The sequence below is a fragment of the Phacochoerus africanus genome, chromosome 9, assembly GCF_016906955.1.
Source record: "Phacochoerus africanus isolate WHEZ1 chromosome 9, ROS_Pafr_v1, whole genome shotgun sequence".
Lineage (NCBI taxonomy): Eukaryota > Metazoa > Chordata > Mammalia > Artiodactyla > Suidae > Phacochoerus > Phacochoerus africanus.
This window is the reverse complement of record NC_062552.1, coordinates 108,326,796-108,346,453: the sequence shown is the minus strand read 5'-3', so window position 1 is coordinate 108,346,453 and position 19,658 is coordinate 108,326,796. Positions and strand designations below refer to the sequence as shown.

The window sequence follows — 19,658 nt, the reverse complement described above, 5'->3', positions numbered from 1 at the left end:
GAGTATCCATTCAGAAACATTGTTCTTATACATGTACTCAGATTTATAATTGAATACTTAAAAAATAATGTTTTATTAACCCAATACATTTTATATTTTTAATTGCTAATGTAAAGGAGAGAAAATTCAGGTTTCCTAAGAGCTTCAGATGAATCTAATGAGGAAATATAATACTCTGAGAAATAATGTCTGTAAGTACTAATGTCTTCAAGTACTAGACATAATAAAGCCTTACTATATTCATAATACAAGCATATTTTTAGTATGAATGCCCCATGACATTTTATACTATATTTTACATTGTTTTCCTACCAAGGTGCTTCAATGTTCTTCTTAACGTCTGTGCTCGATTTACTTTTCAAAAAATGCAATATAGGTGATTCTCCAGAGGAAGTATGGGTGCTCCCCTGACCTAGCCAGGCTCTGTCCCCTGAACCACTGACACCATACAGTCAGATGATGTTATCTGGAATACACTAGGAAACAAGCAAGTTTGTTCCTTCAAAATAAGAACCAAGATTCAGAGTTTTTGCAAAAATAAATATAGCCTGACTGGGCTATGTAATTGGTCATCCTATCCTCTGGCAAATAGTCAATATACCACTACCAAAAAAGAGAAAGGGCAGTGCTACTTGTGTATAAAAGTTATAGAAGGAGCAGCTTTCCCTAGGCACTTTTGAGAGCAGGTCTGGCTTCATAAAAATTATGAAAAAGCACTGGAGCAAACAGATAAAAACCTAACTTACTGGCCCTATTTCACTCAACACAAATGTTAGCAGAGGTTCACCAAGGTCACCCAGTATCTAACTCGAATTCGAAAACTTACACTAAAGTGACAGAGGAAACTTGTTCCTTTGAGTAAGAAGGTGGAGTGGGAAGGGGAAAAAAAGCAGAGAGGAAAAGGCATTAAGAGCTGCTCAGCTGGACAATGTCATGGACAAGAAATGGCTGGAGAGACTGAAACAAGATCAGTATGGCGACATCCACAGCTTTCACACCCATGTCTTGGACAAGCCACTGGAACAGGAGGTGGCAGAGTGACTCTTCGGATGCTGAGGAAAAAGATGATGAATAAAATGTGGGAAGAAGAGAGCTGTGTAAGATGATGATGTGGATGAGAGGGACAAAAGTGAACGGCTGCCTATTTGCAGTGTTCTCATATGGTATTTTCTCTGTGTACATGCATCTCTGTTGTCTCTTTGTGTCCAAATTTCCTCTCCTTATAAGGACACATCCCCACTGGATCAGGACCCAATCTATTGGCCACATTTTAACTTAATTACCTCTTTCAAGGCCCTTTTCCAAATAGAGTCACATTCAGAGGTACTGAGGCTAGGGCATCAAGTATGAATTTTAAAGTGTCATAATTTAGCTCATAGCAACAGTGTATTCACTGCACATGTAAGATGATTTTTATTTTATTTTATTTTGTTTATTTTTATTTTTGGCCTCACTTGTAGCATATGGAAATTCCCAGGCCAGGGATTGAATCTGAGCCACAGCTGTTACCTTCGGCCACAGCTACAGCAATACCAGATTCATAATTCACTGTGCCAGGCAGAGGACTGAACCTATACCTCAGCAATGATCCAAGCTTTTGCAGAAACAATGTTGGGTCCTTAACCCACTGTGTCACAGCAGTAACTCCAATATGATTTTTAAATTTTTCTTTAAGCCTATTAAACAAAATCATTTAATATTGTTTTTGGTCATTCAAATATCTGTATGCAGGTCTGATCCCGTTGCTTGTTTCTGCTTACTCTGGGCTCCCTATGGCTTGTTACTTTGTATGTTTTCTGATTTCTCTTTGTGAGCTCATATTTTTCAGAACTTTATGCATATAGGCTTTTTAATATCTGTGTCTAAACCATGGCCTACAAAGTGTATATTCTGCTAAGTAACCCTTGGCATTAACATACAGGAGCACCTTCAATAAGACATTTTGCTTAGATGTTCTTGAACCCTAAAAGTAATATGAATAAAGGTTCCAAAGTTCCATCATAAGTCTGTGATAGTAATTCTCAGTTGACATAATTCTCAAAGGCATTTTTTCCTAGAGTATCTACTGTAGTAAGAGGTTTTTAGAGTTTCCAGCTTTATGAAAAAAAAACAAAAAAGGTTACAATCTTGAATTTCATCTTGCTCAGATCCAAGCCTTCTTCTCTCATTCCATGGTTAACTCATTAAAAACAAGATCTATTTTATCAGAGATTGGAAGATAATCTTGGACAGCCTCATCTGTGTCCTGTGCTTTGTTTCTTACAACCTTATGGGCTTTATTCCTCTTGCCTTCTCAGTAGGTCAAAATGTGCATGGGAAGAGTTGTTTTGTTTTTCTTTTTAATGTTATCTATGTCTTAGGCTGTCTATATCTGTCTATATAGAATAGCTAGCCTATTGTATTACCAGGAAGAGAAACCAACATTTATTTATTTATTTATTTATTTTTGTCTTTGTGTCTTTTCTAGGGTTGCACCCACGGCGTATAGAGATTCCCAGGCTAGGGGTCTAAGTGGAGCTGTAGCCGCTGGCCTACGCCAGAGCCACAGCAATGCGGGATCCGAGCCACGTCTCCAACCTACACCACAGCTCACGGCAACGCCGGGTCCTTAACCCACTGAGTGAGGCCAGGGATCGAACTGTAACCTCTGGTTCCTAGTCAGATTCGTTAACCACTGCGCCACGACGGGAACTCCAACACTTAATTTTTAATGTTTCTTTTTTTTCCTAATTATTCATAAACAGTTACATATGCTCTATAGTTATACCTCTGTCGTTAGCTTCCTATTGCTTCAATCCTGATGTATAATGAAATATTCAAGCTTTAAAAATGAAAACATTAAGGAATTATGAAATCACGGACTACCTGGCATATCTATCATTGTCTAATATAGTCATTCTTCATATATGCAATTTTTTCATGCGATTTTGAACCATTAATACCTATTTATTGAACACTCATTGAAGGTGACACATCTTACATACTGTCATTTGTATATTGTTTCACTTAGTCCTTAAGGAAACTGCAGGGACCATTTTACTATCCCGATCTACAGACATGAACTTGAGGCTTATTGTGATTTAGTAACTTGCCAGAGTTCACAGAAAGTAGACATCTCACACCCTCTTCTAAAATCTATTATCCTAAAAAAATTGCCTAAATATTAATGGACACAAAATTGTGTGTTTATTTATACAATTCTGCCGAATTTGGTTCTCTGCAATTTAAGGAGTAGTAGTGATGGTGAGGTATGCTTAAAATTATATAAATAATAATACAACGCTCATGCTTATGAGGCATTATTTCTTGTAAAATCTCATACTGTATTCAAGTTTATGAGTCCAATTTATTGGTAACACAATAATTATAAGTGAAAGATAATTTAAACATATTTCAATTCAGCTGGTTAAAGTCATTTACATATGAAATTCACTTGTGTCTTACCTCTACCCTTTTTATTATTAAATGAAGCAGTTCTCATTTTAATAAAACTCATTTTCATAAATCAGTTGAGCTACTACAATTGTTGTTCTAGTTCAAGGTTTAAAAGCATGAAACAAAAAAAGGATGGCAAATTATTCTTTATCTACTGTAGCCCCAGCAAGTTTGAATGAAGAATATTTAGCAAGAGAAAGCATTACAACCCATAATGATTGAAACTAGGTATCTACCATGTATATACATAATAGCACAGCAAGTTGGGAAACAGGGGGGTTACCTGGTATCTACTGGTTTCACTCTACTTACTCATTTGTGTGGCATAATTGGCACATTTTAACTTCTTAAAGAAAAATTTTGTTAAAAAGATTTATTTTAAGTTGTGTTTATACAGGTTCAAATTGAATAAGGATTTTTTAAATGGCATATGTCATGTAAAGAGACTATTTTTTTTTTTACATTTTACAGTTTGTTTTCTGTTAAAGCAACTAGGTATATCTTTTAGTTTCAAGGACTAAATATTCCGTTATTAAAGATTAATACAACTTCTTCATTGATTGAACTTTTTGATAATAGCAGAGAATGTGGCTTTTTCAGATGTCATTTACAGTAAAGAATAAATTAGAGGAGCATCCAGTATTCATATGAATGCTGACAGATGTTACTGTCACATTGGAGAAAATAAAAACATCCAAAATGATGAAAAGTAAACAAACAAAAACTGACAAAGTTTAATGTGAATTAAAGTTCTAGCAACTTTCATCTAAAGCCAGTAGCCAATAATTTTAGAATCTATGTTAACTATTTTGTGTGGTTTCATTCTTCAGCAGCTAAGCATTACAATTTATTGTTACCTTTAATTGATCCACAAAGTGAAAAATCACTGCACAAAATCTCCATTTCTTATTTAGCATAGTATAGATATTATTGTTATTTGCCTGAGGCCAGCTCACATACTTTAAGCAAAACTCTATCCTAAAATGACCATTTTTTAAGGAGAGCAGTAATATTTACTCTGTTCTGCTCAGTGAGGTACAGCAGTCTTCTTCGACCATGACAGGCAACACATGCCATTATTTGCAAAAGAACTTACCAAATGGAATTACCCATTTATCATTTTATAATAGTTGTATCTACATAATCAATTAAATTTGCTTTTTTGTGTTTAGTCTCATCTATAGAAGAGTCATATGTACTTTATCCATTATTAGGTGCCCAACAACAAACATGGTAAGGTTTGCATAACAGGTTACAATGCATAATTGTTAAAAAAAAAAAGTACACCAGGGCAAGAATTTAAGTGAATCAGTACAAATGAATATAAAACACTAACAAATTAACCAGTAAAAAGCAGACGCTAACAATCAGGAAAGTGTGTTAATTTATGAAGGTACAGGTATTAAAAATAACTCATAAAACCTTTACTGAAATATATCACATAAGAGTCACAGACAAAATGGTGAATGTAGAGTTAACAGCCAGCAAAATATGTGCAAAAGGGATTTAAAATCCACTTCTGGGGAATTCTTTTCATTCAAAGCAGAACATTTTATATCAGAAATTCACAAAAGTTTCCCTCATGGCACCAGTCAGTGTGGTTCTACAATATCAAAGATTTCCAAGGCTAGCTAGGAAAAAGAAATTAGTGTAATCAGCCGGTGAAAGCTGTCTGGTTGTGCAAAGTAAACTGCATTATACAAGGAAAGGAACAGTCCCTTGATGAGCTTCCACAAATGAAAGGCACATCAGCTCACTGAGAAATGAATTCTTCATTAAATGAAAGTGAAAATGTCTTATATCTGAATACATTTATAATTGCATACTACATTTAGAATATTTTATTTTTAAAAACTTGGAAACATCTAAAATTAAATATAAGCATATAGTTTATCAGCCACTACCAATAAAAGGCAGATATACAAGAGGCATATACTTCTGCATAGAACTCCATGGTTTCAGCCCAGAGTATCCCTAAGGTCCTCTCTAACATCTAGACACTAGGATTTCCATATTTTATATCACTTAGCAGAAGGTGGTCAGAGGATTCCATTGTCAGTCCTACGCAAAATCAGTATTTCTCTAAGACAGTTGTGTATTTTAGAAATGGAATTTCTTTCTTAATTGAGCATCCAAGAATTAGGCCTAGTTTCCTCCACACTATATTCATTTAGATTAAATAAAGGACAGACTATTTAGTCTTGAGTCATCTAGGAAAGATGAAACATATGTGAAAGAAAGAGGAAAGTTTTTTCAGAAGATTTATTCAGTTAACTTGCTGTGGCCATAATACAGAATTTCAAAACCACCTTGATGAGCTAGTTTACTCAAAGCCTTTGTCTTTGTGAATATAATAAGCTTTTGTTATTAGACAGAAGAAAAGATGAATGGTGATAAAGAAGGCTTCAGATGCACATATAAATTTTGAAATATGTTAGTCTTCTTGCATTTTAATATATGAAGTCAAGGGATCAAGTTGCATAATAACTTTTTCAAGGACTTTTCATGATAAGAGCTGTGACCCTACGACTAGAAGTGAATAAAAGAAATTTAAAGTCCAGAGTTTAACAGTACCATTTATAAAGAATCAACAGTGCTAACTTTTGCAGAATGGATGAAAGTTGCAGATAATCTTAGAAAATTACAGTAAAAGAAATCTGATGATCATTGTACATTTAAGTAAGATTGCACAAGAAATCTTTGTGTTTGTTTCTGCTTCCTGGAACTTTAAAACAGAAGGGATTTCATTTAATTTGTCTAATTCCTCATTCTTATTGATAATGATGTCTAGAAAGTATCTTGTTAATCTCTCTAATGTTAATTTCACAGACAGTGCTAACCAGATATTATCATATTTCTCCAGGTAAATTCTATTTACATGAGATTTAATATCCATTAGATATTTAATTTTGAGTAATTTTTCCAAGGTAATATTGAAGATTCCTATATTAGTAACATGATAAACATACTCTATGGCAGTGCATTTAGGACACAATAGTACTTGTAAGCTACCCAAATGTGGAAACTGTTTTCTTCAGATTCTGCACAAAAGCTAACATATAAAACACTTCTCAGTGTTTTGGAAAAATAGTAACTCCTTTTTTTTTTTTTTTTAAAGGCCCATGGCATATAGAAGTTCCCAGGCGAGGAGACAAATTGGAGCTGTAGCTGCCAGCCTACACCACAGCCACAGCAACGTGGAATGTGATCCACATCTGTGAACTATGCTGCAGCTTGTGTTAAGGTCAGATTCTTAACCTACTGAGCAAGGCCAGGGATCAAACCCACATCTTCATGGATACTAGATGGGTTCTTAACCCACTGAGCCACAACAGGAACTCTGACTCAATTCTTTTTGAATCTTAAAAATCTCAAAGCTTCTATTCGTATACCTTGTTAAATTAAGCTTTTCTTTACAAATGATATCTTATCCTGAGGCAATACATTTTCAAGTAATCTCTCTTGTTAAAATGGACAATAAATAGTCATTCGAAAAACATGTTAGCTAGATTGTTGTTTATATAGCATCAGCAGTACTATTTATGATGTCACCCAAAAGCTAAAGGTAACATAAATGGTTGTCCCCATCTTTCCTTTAAGTTACCTGACTTTCAGGGTATAAGATTAGACTCATTAGGACTATGCTTCAAAAGATGCAGTTACATAAAGGAAACTAGTAAAATGAAGAAAGAACTCAAGAGAGACAAATACTGGAGTTCCCGTTGTGGCGCAGTGGTTAACGAATCTGACTAGAAACCATGAGGTTGAGGGTTTGTTCCTTGGCCTTGCTCAGTGGGTTAAGGATCTGGCGTTGCCATGAGCTGTGGTGTGGGTTGCAGACGCAGCTTGGATCCCGCGTTGCTGTGGCTCTGGTGTAGGCCGGTGGCTACAGCTCCGATTCCACCCCTAGCCTGGGAACCTCCATATGCCACAGGGAGTGGCTCAAGAAAAAGAAAAAGACAAAAAAAAAAAGAGAGAGAGAGAGACAAATATTATGCATTCGTTTATTCAAGTATTCTGTCACTCAGTCATTATTTTTCTAAGAGTATGTAGTTTTTTTGGTTTTTTTTTTTGTCTTCTTGGACCTTATATTTTAGCAAGAAGATAAAAAACAAGTACATAAATAAGGTAATGTAAGTATTGATAGATAAGTAGTATGCTTATGTGAATAGAGACTAAGAGTATTTCAGATCAGGTGGATAAGGGAAGAAGTTATTTCAGCAAAGGCATGCAAGATGGAAGAGGGTGAGGCCCTTTTTTTCTAGGGAAACAGATTTGCAAGAAGAGTGGGAAACAAGCTTAACATGTTTGAGAAAAAGGAAAAAAACAAACAAAAATGCCGAGTGGTTTAACTATAATAAGCAAAGTTTAAAAAAAAAAAAAAAGAAGAAGAGATGATATTTGATATTTGAGTGGAGCAGGAACCAGATAAAATAGGGGAGAGTAGTTCACTGAAAGGAACCGAAGTAACTTAAGAGATTTAGAAACAAGATTTTTACTTTAAAATAGTGACACTGACTACCGCATGAAAGAATATACTATGGATAGGTACAAAAATGATAGAAGTGAGACAAACTAGGAAACTTGCATAATTAAGGCAAGAGATGGTGGTTTGGTTGGGGTAGTAGTAGTGAAAGTGATAAAAATAGATTTGGGATACATTTTAATGCACTGTCATTTTCTAAAATTGAAAATACTAAGGAATATCAGGTACGAGTGCAAATATCAAATGTTAGGCTAAATCCATATTAAGATTAAGATGCCTGCTAAATTTAAGTAGTTGTGTCAAGTAGGTGAATGTGGAATATGTAAGTCCAAGGAGGAGATTAAAATATAGAAGTTTTTGATGTTTTTAAAGCTACACATCCCAGGGAAACTGAAAATAAAGGTACAAAAAATGTTCAAGGGAGTTCCCGTCGTGGTGCAGCGGAAATGAATCCGACTAGGAACCACGAGGTTTGCGGGTTTGATCCCTGGCCTCCCTCAGTGGGTTAAGGATCCGGCGTTGCCATGAGCTGTGGTGTAGGTTGCAGACGCAGCTCGGATCTGGCATTGCTGTGGCTGTGGCGTATGCCAGCAGCTGTAGCTCCGATTAGACCCCTAGGCTGGGAACTTCCATGTGCCTTGGGTGCATCCCTAAAAAGGACAAAAAGACAAAAAAAAAAAAAAAGTTCAAGTTCTAAGCTCTGATGTACTACAACATTTAAAGATTGTGAAAAGAAGGAGGATTCCTGCAAAGAAGACTTAGCCAGAGTGGTCAGTGAGATAGGAAGAGAGTTAAGAGTGTGGTAATCTAAAAATCAAATTAAAAAAAAAAAAGTATTTAAAGAAAGATGGAATGATCAACTGCCAGAGAAATCTCAAATATCATGACTGAGATTTGGTCACTGAGTCACTGAACTTGGAACATGGAGACATCACAAATATTAATAAAGGTGACTTTTGGAGTTCTTGTCATGGCTTTGTGGTTAACGAACCAGACTGGCATCTATGAGGATGTGGGTTCAATCTCTGACCCTGCTCAGTGGGTTAAGGGTTCAGCATTGCCATGAGCTATGGTGTAGGTCGCAGATGTGGCTCGGATCCTGTGTTGCTGTGGCTCTGGTGTAGGCTGGCAGCTACAGCTCTGATTCAACCCCTAGATTGGGAACCTCCATATGCCATGGGTGCAGCCCTAAAAAGACCAAAAAAAAAAAAAAAAAAAAAAGGTGACTTTAGGGAGTTTGGTGGGAAGAAAATCTGACTATAGCAGATATAAAAAATACTAAAGGATGAAACATTAGTAGACTATCCAAAATATAACTGAAAAACCATGGTAAATAGCATAATCTCACTGAAAATATAGGCCTTTACTACTGAAAAAAAAAAGTTTGTATTTTTTAAGTTTTCATCAAACAGAAAATTGATCATAATACTAAATAGCTTATAATGTCATTTGACCAAGAAAAGTAACCCTACAAAATTGTAATTGATTTGAGAATTGCCAAATTCAATTTATCAGTCATGAAAAGAGAAAACACAAAGCTGAAAGTATAATTTAAGAATGCTCTGGAAAACAATTATACCTTATGAATAACTGGATCATTCAGAAGATGAGCTATAAGAACAGTAACTTTCAGTCTCAATAGCATCTTTGCTGTCTTCAAAAGTGCAGTTTAGAAGGGTCCTACAGGATGTTTCTTATGGTTAGAATAGAAAGATGACTTTTTCATTTAAAATTACTTAGAATTGTAACTGATTTCTTTCATGGCCAAGTCCAACAGAAATTTTAAAATATTCTTAAAATTTATCTACCTCTTTTTTTAAACTAGACGTACTTCCTGGGTGGCTTTTCTACCATATATTTTTTTGGGGGGTCCCTTTTTGTCTTTTTAGGGCCACACTCATGGCATATGCAGGTTCCCAAGCTAGGGGTTAAATTGGAGCTGTAGCTGCAGGCCTACACCACAGCCACAACACACGGGACCCAAGCCGCGTCCGCGACCTATGGTACAGATCATGGCAACACTGTAATTTTCACAAGTAACTTTTTTCAGTTTTATTGAGGTACAATTGACAAAATTGTAATCCATTTACAGTACACAACATGATGATTAGATATACCTACATATTATGAAAGGATTGCCACAACTGAGTTAACAATTCACCACTTCACATTTCATTTGTTTTGCATATGTGAGAGAATACAAGTCCTACTTTCATAGCAAATTTCAATTCTACAATACAGTGCTATCAACTATAGTTACCATGTTACAAATTAGATCATCAATCCTTATTCACCATCATGTAATTCAAAGTTTGTTGTCTTCAACCAGCCTCTCCTTCTATACCCTAAACCCCAGGTCCTAGCAACCACCCTTCTACTCTCAGTTTCTATGAGTTTGGCTTTTTTATATAAGTAATATCATGCTGTAATTCTAGAAATGTCTTTTTCTGCTTGGCTTATTTCACACAGCAGAATGCCCAGCAGACTTTCACTGTGGTGAAAATGCCAGATCCTTAACCTTCTTGCTATGCCACAAGAGAACTCCAACAACCCTTCAAAGGCAGGGTTGAATTTGGTCTGCTAATATTTTGTTGAGGATTTCTGCATCAATATTCTTCAGGGATACTGGCCTGTAATTTTCTTTTCTTGTAGTGTCTTTTTCTGGTTCTGGTATCAGGTAATGCTCACTGCAAAATGAGTTTAAAAGTATTGTCTCTTCTTTTAATTTTTAGAATGATTTAAGAAGTATAGGTATTAATTCTTCATTAAATGTTTGCTAGAATTTACCTGTGAAGCCATTAATTCCTGGGCTTTTGTTTTTTGGGAGGTTTTTCATTAGTGATTCAAATTCCTCATTATCACTTAGTCTGTTCAGATTTTCTATTTCTTCATGATTCATGAAAATTTTAAAAATTATCCATGTCACCTTGATTATCTAATTTGCTTGCATATAATTGTTCCCAATAGCTCTTATGATTCTGATACTCTGTTATCAGCTTTTATTTCTAATTTTATTTACTTATCTCTTTTATTTCAGTCTAGCTAAAAGATTGTGAATATTGTTAACTTTTTCAAAAGGCTAACTCTTGGTTTCATTGATATTTTCTACTTTCTTCTATTTCATTTATTTCTTCTTTGATCTTTGATATTTCTTTCTTTCAATTAACTTTGGGCTGAGCGTGTCCTTCTCTTCCTGGTTACTTTAGGTGTAATGTTGTTAATTATCTGAGCTCTTTGTTTTCTCTTTCTGTAGGTCTTTATTGTTATACTTCCCTAGTATCGCTACTTTCACTGCATCCCATAACCTTGTTATGTTGTGTTTCAACTTTAATTTGTCTCAAGGTATTTTCGATTTCTCATTTGACTTCTTCCTTGACCCATCAGTTGTTAAGGAGCATATTGTTTAACCTGCACATTATTTGTAAATCTGTCAGTTTTCCTCTTGTAATTGATTACTAGTTCCCAATCACTGTGTCAGAAAAGCTTGATATGACTTCAATCTTCTTAAATTTACTTTATTTATTTATTTATTTATTTATTATTTTTTTTTTCTTTTTCTAGGGCCATACCCATGGCATATGGAGGTTCCCAGGCTAGGGGTCTAATCGGAGCTGTAGCTGCCGACCTACGCCAGAGCCACAGCAACGTGGGATCTGAGCCGCGTCTGCAACCTACACCACAGCTCACAGCAACACCAGATCCTTAACCCACTGAGCGAGGCCAGGGATCGAACCCACAACTTCATAGTTCCTAGTTGAATTCATTAACCACTGAGCCATGACAGGAACTCCAATCTTAAATGTATTAAGAATTGTTTTTTGACCTAATATGTTCTTTATTCTGAAGAATATTCCATGTGTATGAGAAAAGAGTTTGTATTATGCAGCTGTTGGATGGAAAATTTTGTATACGTCTGTTAGGTCCATCAGTTACAAATAACAAGTTTAAGTCTAATGTTTCCCTATTGATTTTCTGTCTGGATGATCTACTAATTGTTAAAAATAAGGTATTAAAGTCCCCTACTATTATTGTATCGCTGTCTGTTTCTCTCTTCAGATATGTTAATATGTGCTTTGTATATTTAGATGCTCTGATGTTGGAGCATGAGGGATTTGATTTGTCTTTGAAATTCAAACTCATATTTCTCCTTTCTAAAATTTTCCCCAACATTGCTAGTCAAAAGCTTTGGCTTGTCTGTTCTACTGAGTTTCTCTGTATGGGTCTTTGTATTATCTTACCATATTGCTTTAATTATTTGCTAACATGGCCTTTTACCCCTTCAGAGTGCCAATTCTTCATATTATAGATTTGAATTCTGCTCAACCTTGTTATTTGGTATTACTGATTCACCCAATAACCTTCTTGGGTCACAGTATATACCCAAAACTATTAGATAATGTAATGAATTAGTTGTTCTGTGAACTCCTCAAAGCGCAGAAAAAAAGAAAAAAGTAAATGTGTCTATTTTTAAGTTTATTTTCTCAATGTTGATAACTCAAGTAATCTATTTTCAAAACAATAATATAAGATTATCTTTAATGAAATTTTCAGAATGTTTTTATTAAGTGAAAAAATTGTGGAGTCCATATTTTCTGCTCTTGCTGATTTTATCCAGTTTTTCCTTCTTGTTTTTTACTTTATTTACTTTATTTACTTTATTTTTTACTGTATTTATATTTTCATATGTATTTTCTTATTTTCTGTTAAACATTAAAATGCTTTAGGCATTTGCACAGTCAATAGGTATCTTAACAATTTAAAAATATTTTCAATTCAATATTTATTGGATAAATAAAGAAACATATAGGGAAATGGCCAAAATACTACTGTGGTACAGGTCTGTATAAATGCAATTCAAAAAGATGTATTGTCTGTCCTCACAAATCCTACATTTAAATTGGAAAATAAACATTTAAAATGTAACAGAATAGCAAATTTATTCACAAAACTCAGATGAGTAAAACATGGAATCTTTATCTCCAGTAATTTAATCTTCCAACTTGTGGGAGGGGATAGGAGGGAATGTTGTTTAAAATGGTCAATTAACAGTATCAGTCTTTTCTAATTTGCACAGTATCATTTGAATAAATATTTAATCACTTTGAACACAAGATCCCTAGTGGGGCTGTTTCTGTCTTCACATTTTCTTTCCCAAGACGAATTTTTACTACAAAAGAAAGCATGTGGTTGTCAAGGCTTTGGAGAGCAGAGTGCAAAGGATGGAGGTGGTGTCTGGATGTGCTATTGGTCCATCAGTGAACCAGGCAACTCTTCAGTGGGACTCTTGATGATTATGATCCTCATGTGTACTGTAGAGGGTCTCTCTCGGGTTCTTTGATGGAATCTACATATTAGCTCCTGGTAGGATTCAACTCATGGTCTGTGTTCTCTCTGCATAGCAAATGACCTAGGAAGCTGACCCTCTCCTCTGGTTGACTGATTTACCTCAGCTGTCTTTGACACTGTACTACCCCAAGGTCTGACTGTGATTCTTGTTAAGCTTCATGACTTAATGGCTCATTCTATAGCTCAAGGGCAAATACTCACTTGGTATATACGTGAACACTCCTTCTGGCAAGCCCCTCGATTGAATCAGTTATTTTATACTTTCCCGGCAGGAAATGTGGTTCCTTTGATCTCCTTTCATGCCACATGGGAATCAAGACTGCACAAGAAGAGCTATTTCAGGCTATCTTTTTACTCAACCATGCCCTGCACTTTCAGTGCCCCCACATTGCTACAGAGTCTTCTGTAAAGCAGAATTCTCTTCAGAGTTAGAAGTCAGATCAAACTCTCCCATGATTTGTGCCTGACGTATCTAACCCATACACTCCTCTTTTTTCTAATGAGGCATAATTAACAAATAATATGATAGTCATATATTAGAGCCACAACACAATATTTTAATATTTGCATATACTGTGAAATGATCACCATAGTAAGTCCAATTAACATCCATCACCATACATAGTTACGAAATCTTTTTTTCTCCTGTGATGAGGACTTTAAAGATTACTCTCCTAGCAATTTTCAAATACACAATAAAGTTACAATATAGTCACCATGAATTATTTATTTTATTTCCCATGAATTATTTATTTTATAACTGGATAGTTGTACCTTTTGATTCCTTTCACCCAGTCTTCCCACACCCAGCCCCCTACCTCTGGCAACCACCAATCAGTTCTCTGTTTCTAGGGGCTTGTTTTTTTTAAGATTCCACATGTAAGTGAGACCATCTGATATTTGTCTTTATCTGTCTGACTGATTCGCCTCAGAATAATGCCATCAAGATCCATTCATATTGTTGCAAATGACAAGATTTCATTCTTTTTTTTAGTTGAATAATGTTCTATTGTACGTGTATACACACACACACACACACATATATATATACAGATATATATCACATTTTCTTTATCAATATAGCCACAGATTGACACTTAGGTTGTTTTCACATTTTGGCTATTGTAAATAATGCTGCAAGAAGCGTGAAGTACATCTATCTTTTCAAGTTAGTGTTCATACTGTTTTCCACAGTGGCTGCACCAATTTACACTCCCACCAACAGTGTATAACAGTTTCCTTTTATCCACATTTTTACCAACACTTGCTATTTTTTGTATTTTTGAAAACAGCCATTCTAACAGGGGTAGGATAATATCTCATTATGATTTAGATTTTCATTTTCCTGATGAATAATGTATCTGCACATACACGCTTAAGTTTGAGCCCAAAGTGAAAACTAAACAAATGCATTCATGTTGCTTCCTTAACCTGTATCACTTTTCCTTCCCATAGTCCACGGGGACTAAAGGCCAAGCTTTACATAATATCTTCGAACTGGAAAAAAAATTTCCATACATTGTAGTTATTCACCTCTTCTAGTAAGCTTTCATCCTGCTTTCCTCCCTGCAGAATTAACATTGGTAATGTTGCTAGGAGAACACAAGCTCATCAATAAAATAAAACACACACACAAAAAAATAGTTTTCCTATAACAAGACTATGATTAGAGAATGAAGTATATGACTATTTTCTATCTTGAGTATAGAGTTTTAAATTGAATTTCTTTATAATCCTTTACTTTTTAATTATTATTTTATCTCATTTACTTACATCTGCTACTTCTGGTGTTAGGACCCAGTTTTATATTTTATTTATTTATGTATGTATTTGTTTTGCTTTTTACATACCCATGGCATATGGAAGTTCCCAGGGTAGGGGTCCAATTGGAGCTTCAGTTGCAGGCCTACACCACAGTCACAGCAACACAAGATCCGAGCCATGTCTGTACCCACACCACAGCTCATGGCAATGCTGGATCCTTAACCCATTGAGCAAAGCCAGGGGTTGAAACCCGCATCCTCATGGATACTAGTCGGGTTCATTACCACTGAGCCACAACAGGAACTCCTGGACCCAGTTTTTTAAGTCATCAATGGCTGGGATACATTTTGGAAAAAAAAAAAATAGAATCAAACTATAAGATTTCTAAGAATTTTTTTACCTATAATGTGAATAATTTGAAGACCTTTAGATTATTCTCATCTTCTTCCAAGGTGTTGTTCTATGGCCTTGTCCATTATGAAGTACTTAATTCGATATAAATTACAGCCATCTGTGATGACGTTATGGATTTAAGTTTTACACTAGCACCTGATCAAGAGAATTATTGAATTTGATATACATAAGGTAAAAAAAATTGGGAGTTCCCATCGTGGCGCAGTGGTTAACGAATCCGACTAGGAACCATGAGGTTGTGGGTTCGGTCCCTGCCCTTGCTCAGTGGGTTAACGATCCGGCATTGCCGTGAGCTGTGGTGTAGGTTGCAGACGCGGCTCGGATGTCGCGTTGCTGTGGCTCTGGCGTAGGCCGATGGCTACAGCTCCGATTCAACTCCTAGCCTGGGAACCTCCATATGCCGCGGGAGCGGCCCAAGAAATAGCAACAACAGCAACAACAACAACAACAAAAAAAGACAAAAAAGACAAAAAAAATTGGCATTTTTGCCTGTTTCATAAATTAGTCTATACAGAGAGTAGAGCAAGAAGAATTTGATATAGAATAGTGACAAATTAATTTTATATTTTGTTACTAAATACCTACTTTCTGTATGATTTAAAAGTTCTGAATAGAACTGCTGAACTATGCATCATCTAGAAAAGGGAAATCTGTTTTTTTCCTCTAAATTCAACATAATTACATTCTTACTTATCATTCAGCTAAAAGGCTAAATGTCAACTTTCTCAAAGTGAAAAATAGCTAATTCATTCTGCACTTAAAATTCTGAATTACTCTGAGGTATGGGAAGAAAAGCCTTTTAATTATTAGAATTACTACTAATGGTGAGACATTTGGATCCTCCCCGGTTTTATGGTTTTATGAGAACATAAAATCATGTGATCGATTGTGGTTTCATTAAAAATTCAAAATACCCAAAATAGTCCACATTCAAGGAGTATCTTCTGATTAAGGAGGGGGTTATTTTTCATTTCATTATTACTATCCATAATAATAAACTACCATTTTTAGTACTATATTAGGTAATGTATTGTTTTTCACATCGAGTCCTAACAACCAACCTATGATTGTTTTATCTTATCCAAATTTTATAGGTGAAAAAGTTAGATCTCAGAGAAATTAATTAGCTCATATTAGATTCTCCAGTCACTAAATAACAATTCACAGTACATATCTGACTCTCAAGCTCATGTTCTCCTGGCTACACATTGCCACATCAATAGAATAATCCATGAGAACATTTTTCAAAAAGATATGATAATATTTCAGATTTTGTATATTGGACAGGCTAAGAAGCCCTGTAAAACTTTCTCTTAAGGATGAACTTCTCTGTTGAAAAGTTTTGGGCAAGGATGTATGAGGCAGGGACATCAAACCAAGAGGAATAAAGCCAGATAAGAAGTCACGGAATATGTAGACGTAAGTGGACATTTATTTGTGCCTCTAGGAAGACTTCTCTGAGAACTGCTTTCCTCCTCTGACCCCATGAATGCTGATATTCTTTGTGTGTGCCACTCTGTGCTGACTGTTTCGGTTTTTAGCTATGACCTCACTTAACTGCAACTTGAATTGGGAAAATACGTTTCAAATAATTAGCGATTGCTACTTACTTCACCTGTTACTTTCTTTATCTCCTGTCCCTTCCCAATTTATCCCCAATTAACAGCAGGTCTCTTTCTGGTTTTTGAGTATCATCAGCTGAACCCTGAACAAACCCAGCAAGCAGAGAAAGCTTCTTTGTTAAGTGAGCCCTGGAGAACAGCAGAAAGGGATAATTTAATAAAACCTATGTGGAAAAATTCTCATACTAGAAGGAATATATGTTTTCTTAACTACATTTTGGGTTGGATGAAATGTAGGGTAACTGCTGGACCTGCACTCTCCTCAATATTGCAACAGAATAAGAGTTACCAAAGCAAGACAGAAGCCCGGGTAAAGCTGCCATTGGTGGAATGGGACAAATAAGCACTACAATGATACCACTTCTGCAGGGGAGCAAGGATCTGAAATAAAATTTAAATCAAATTTGACTTAAAATCAAAAAGACTGCATCATGACTACATGATTGGCCAGAGAATGTCACAGCTGCATTTACTTACATTTACACCTCTCTCCACAGCCTGAGATCCACTAGAAACCAGATACGGAGCCAATCCTGGCATAGTATGGGACCTGGAACAGAGTTACAGTCCATTAACTATTTCACAATTAATGAATAAATATTGTTTTATTTCTGAATCGACTATAGAATCATAGTTTCAACCCTGCTTTTAGATAAGAAACTATGTGTTCAAACCAAGTCTCACTCGGAATGACAAAAGGTAAAGAAGAGTAGGCTAATTATCTTAGAAATAATTAAGAACAAATTTATTTTAAATCTCATTTTATCTATAAATGTCAAATTAACTTGTCCTTTCTTTTCTCCAAGGTCACACTCATCTTTCTTTTAATAGAATAGTCTTAAAACTTATTTAGCAGATAACTTTTTTTTATAATGAAATCTTTAACTCTCAACATGGAAAAGTGACAAAAGTATTTCAGAAACCCCTTAGGGAATCTGATTCTTTGATGGAAAATACTTCATTATCTGCAGAAGGTTTGGAACAAAGTTTCAAGAGTGCAAGGGTCCAGGGAGCACAGTCTGAAAACTGCTATTTTCATATAAGAAGTTATAATGGTTATTGACAGAAAATTGATGCTTCAGGAAATTACCATTTTTCTGTTATGGCTTCAGTTCTTTCTTTGGGGCACTTTTCCAAAGGGAGGAAAGAGGAAAAGGATATTTTACCAATATCTTGGTTCAAAGAGAAGGAAAAGGTTTTGATCTGTTTAGTCTAAAACATCAATACCAAAGGTGAATCATAGTTCTATGTGCTTGCTTTCCCATAACTGTATTTTCCAAGGATATTAATAAACCAGTTATTTAGTAATAATAAACATATTCATAATGTTTTAGTATAAATACTATCACATTTTCCAAAAGTGAGCAGCCCAGGATATTAATGAATATATAAATGAGCTATTGCCCATTTTTTCATCGGGGGGAGAAAATAATACGGCACCTCTAGAAATGAAATCCAATAAGAGAAAGTGCTTGCTTTCTGCAACTATTGTATAACTCTGTCTAAATTAAACACTCAACCTTCTCCCATTCAATCTCTTCAAAGCTACTTGCTATCCTGTTTCCTCAGGTTAAGTGTGATGAGAAACAGATCCAGGGGTTGTGAACTTTTCTGGGATGAAAGATGTCATGTGACTAAAATATTCAGTGATTAATGTACATTCATTTTGCTTTTGATAGCATTCGATGTTGATTCAAGTTTCTGAGGTAATTAAAACCCTGACTCGGCGAGTTACTGCTATGTGTAGTTTGAACTGCTGTGATCTTTGGAATATTTTGTGCCCACATGATTTAAGGAGCTGGCTTGAAGTAGATGACTTCAGCTCTTTTGCTGTCTCTTATTCCAAAGTCCAGCTAATAACACCCAGTTTTAACTTAAGCATTAGCCTTTTCTACTCAGCAACTCTGTAGAAGTGCCCAAGGAAGAACAAATAGAGATGAGTTAGTTCCCTTTGTGACTCAGTGGTTAATGAACCCAACTAATATCCATGAGAATGCAGGTTTAATCCCTGGCCTCGCTCAGTGGGTTAAGGATCCAGTATTGCCGTGAGCTGTGGTGTAGGTCACAGATGCGGCTCAGATCCCGTGTTGCCATGGTTGTGGCATAGGCCGGCTGCTATAGCTCCAATTCGACCCCTAGCCTGGGAACTTCCATATGCTGCAGGTGTGGCCCTAAAAAGCAAAAGAGATTGATAGCTGCCTAGGAGAGGAGGCAGCTCCAAGAGTATCACAAAGGGGCAAGAATCTACTTGAGTCCTTTCTGTGTAAATACATCAGAGCCCATCACTGTTTGTAACTAAGATCCCTCACATCTTGTCTCTAAAACCTCCCTGCCCCCATTCCCTGCTTCATTTCAGAATTCATGGATCTTGTATCTGTACTGCCTTAGTACATTTTAAAAATCAAAAGGTACATCTATTAGTAAGTATTTCATTCTGCATTATGGTATGATCAATTTATGCCTTTTTTTTTTTTTTGCCACTACTAAGTCAGTCCTACAGAGAGGTTAGGAACTATCACTTATCATTTGGTCTATCATTTCTTATATGCCTATATGACAGCCTCTATCCTATAAGACAAAGGACAGTACCT

At 35.6% G+C, this 19,658-nt stretch overlaps 1 pseudogene; it reads left to right on the top strand.

The window, feature by feature from the left end:
• LOC125136761 (protein MAK16 homolog) overlaps positions 1-1,075 on the top strand; it is a 31,688-nt pseudogene extending 30,613 nt beyond the window's left edge.
• Positions 1,076-19,658: the final 18,583 nt, after the last annotated feature.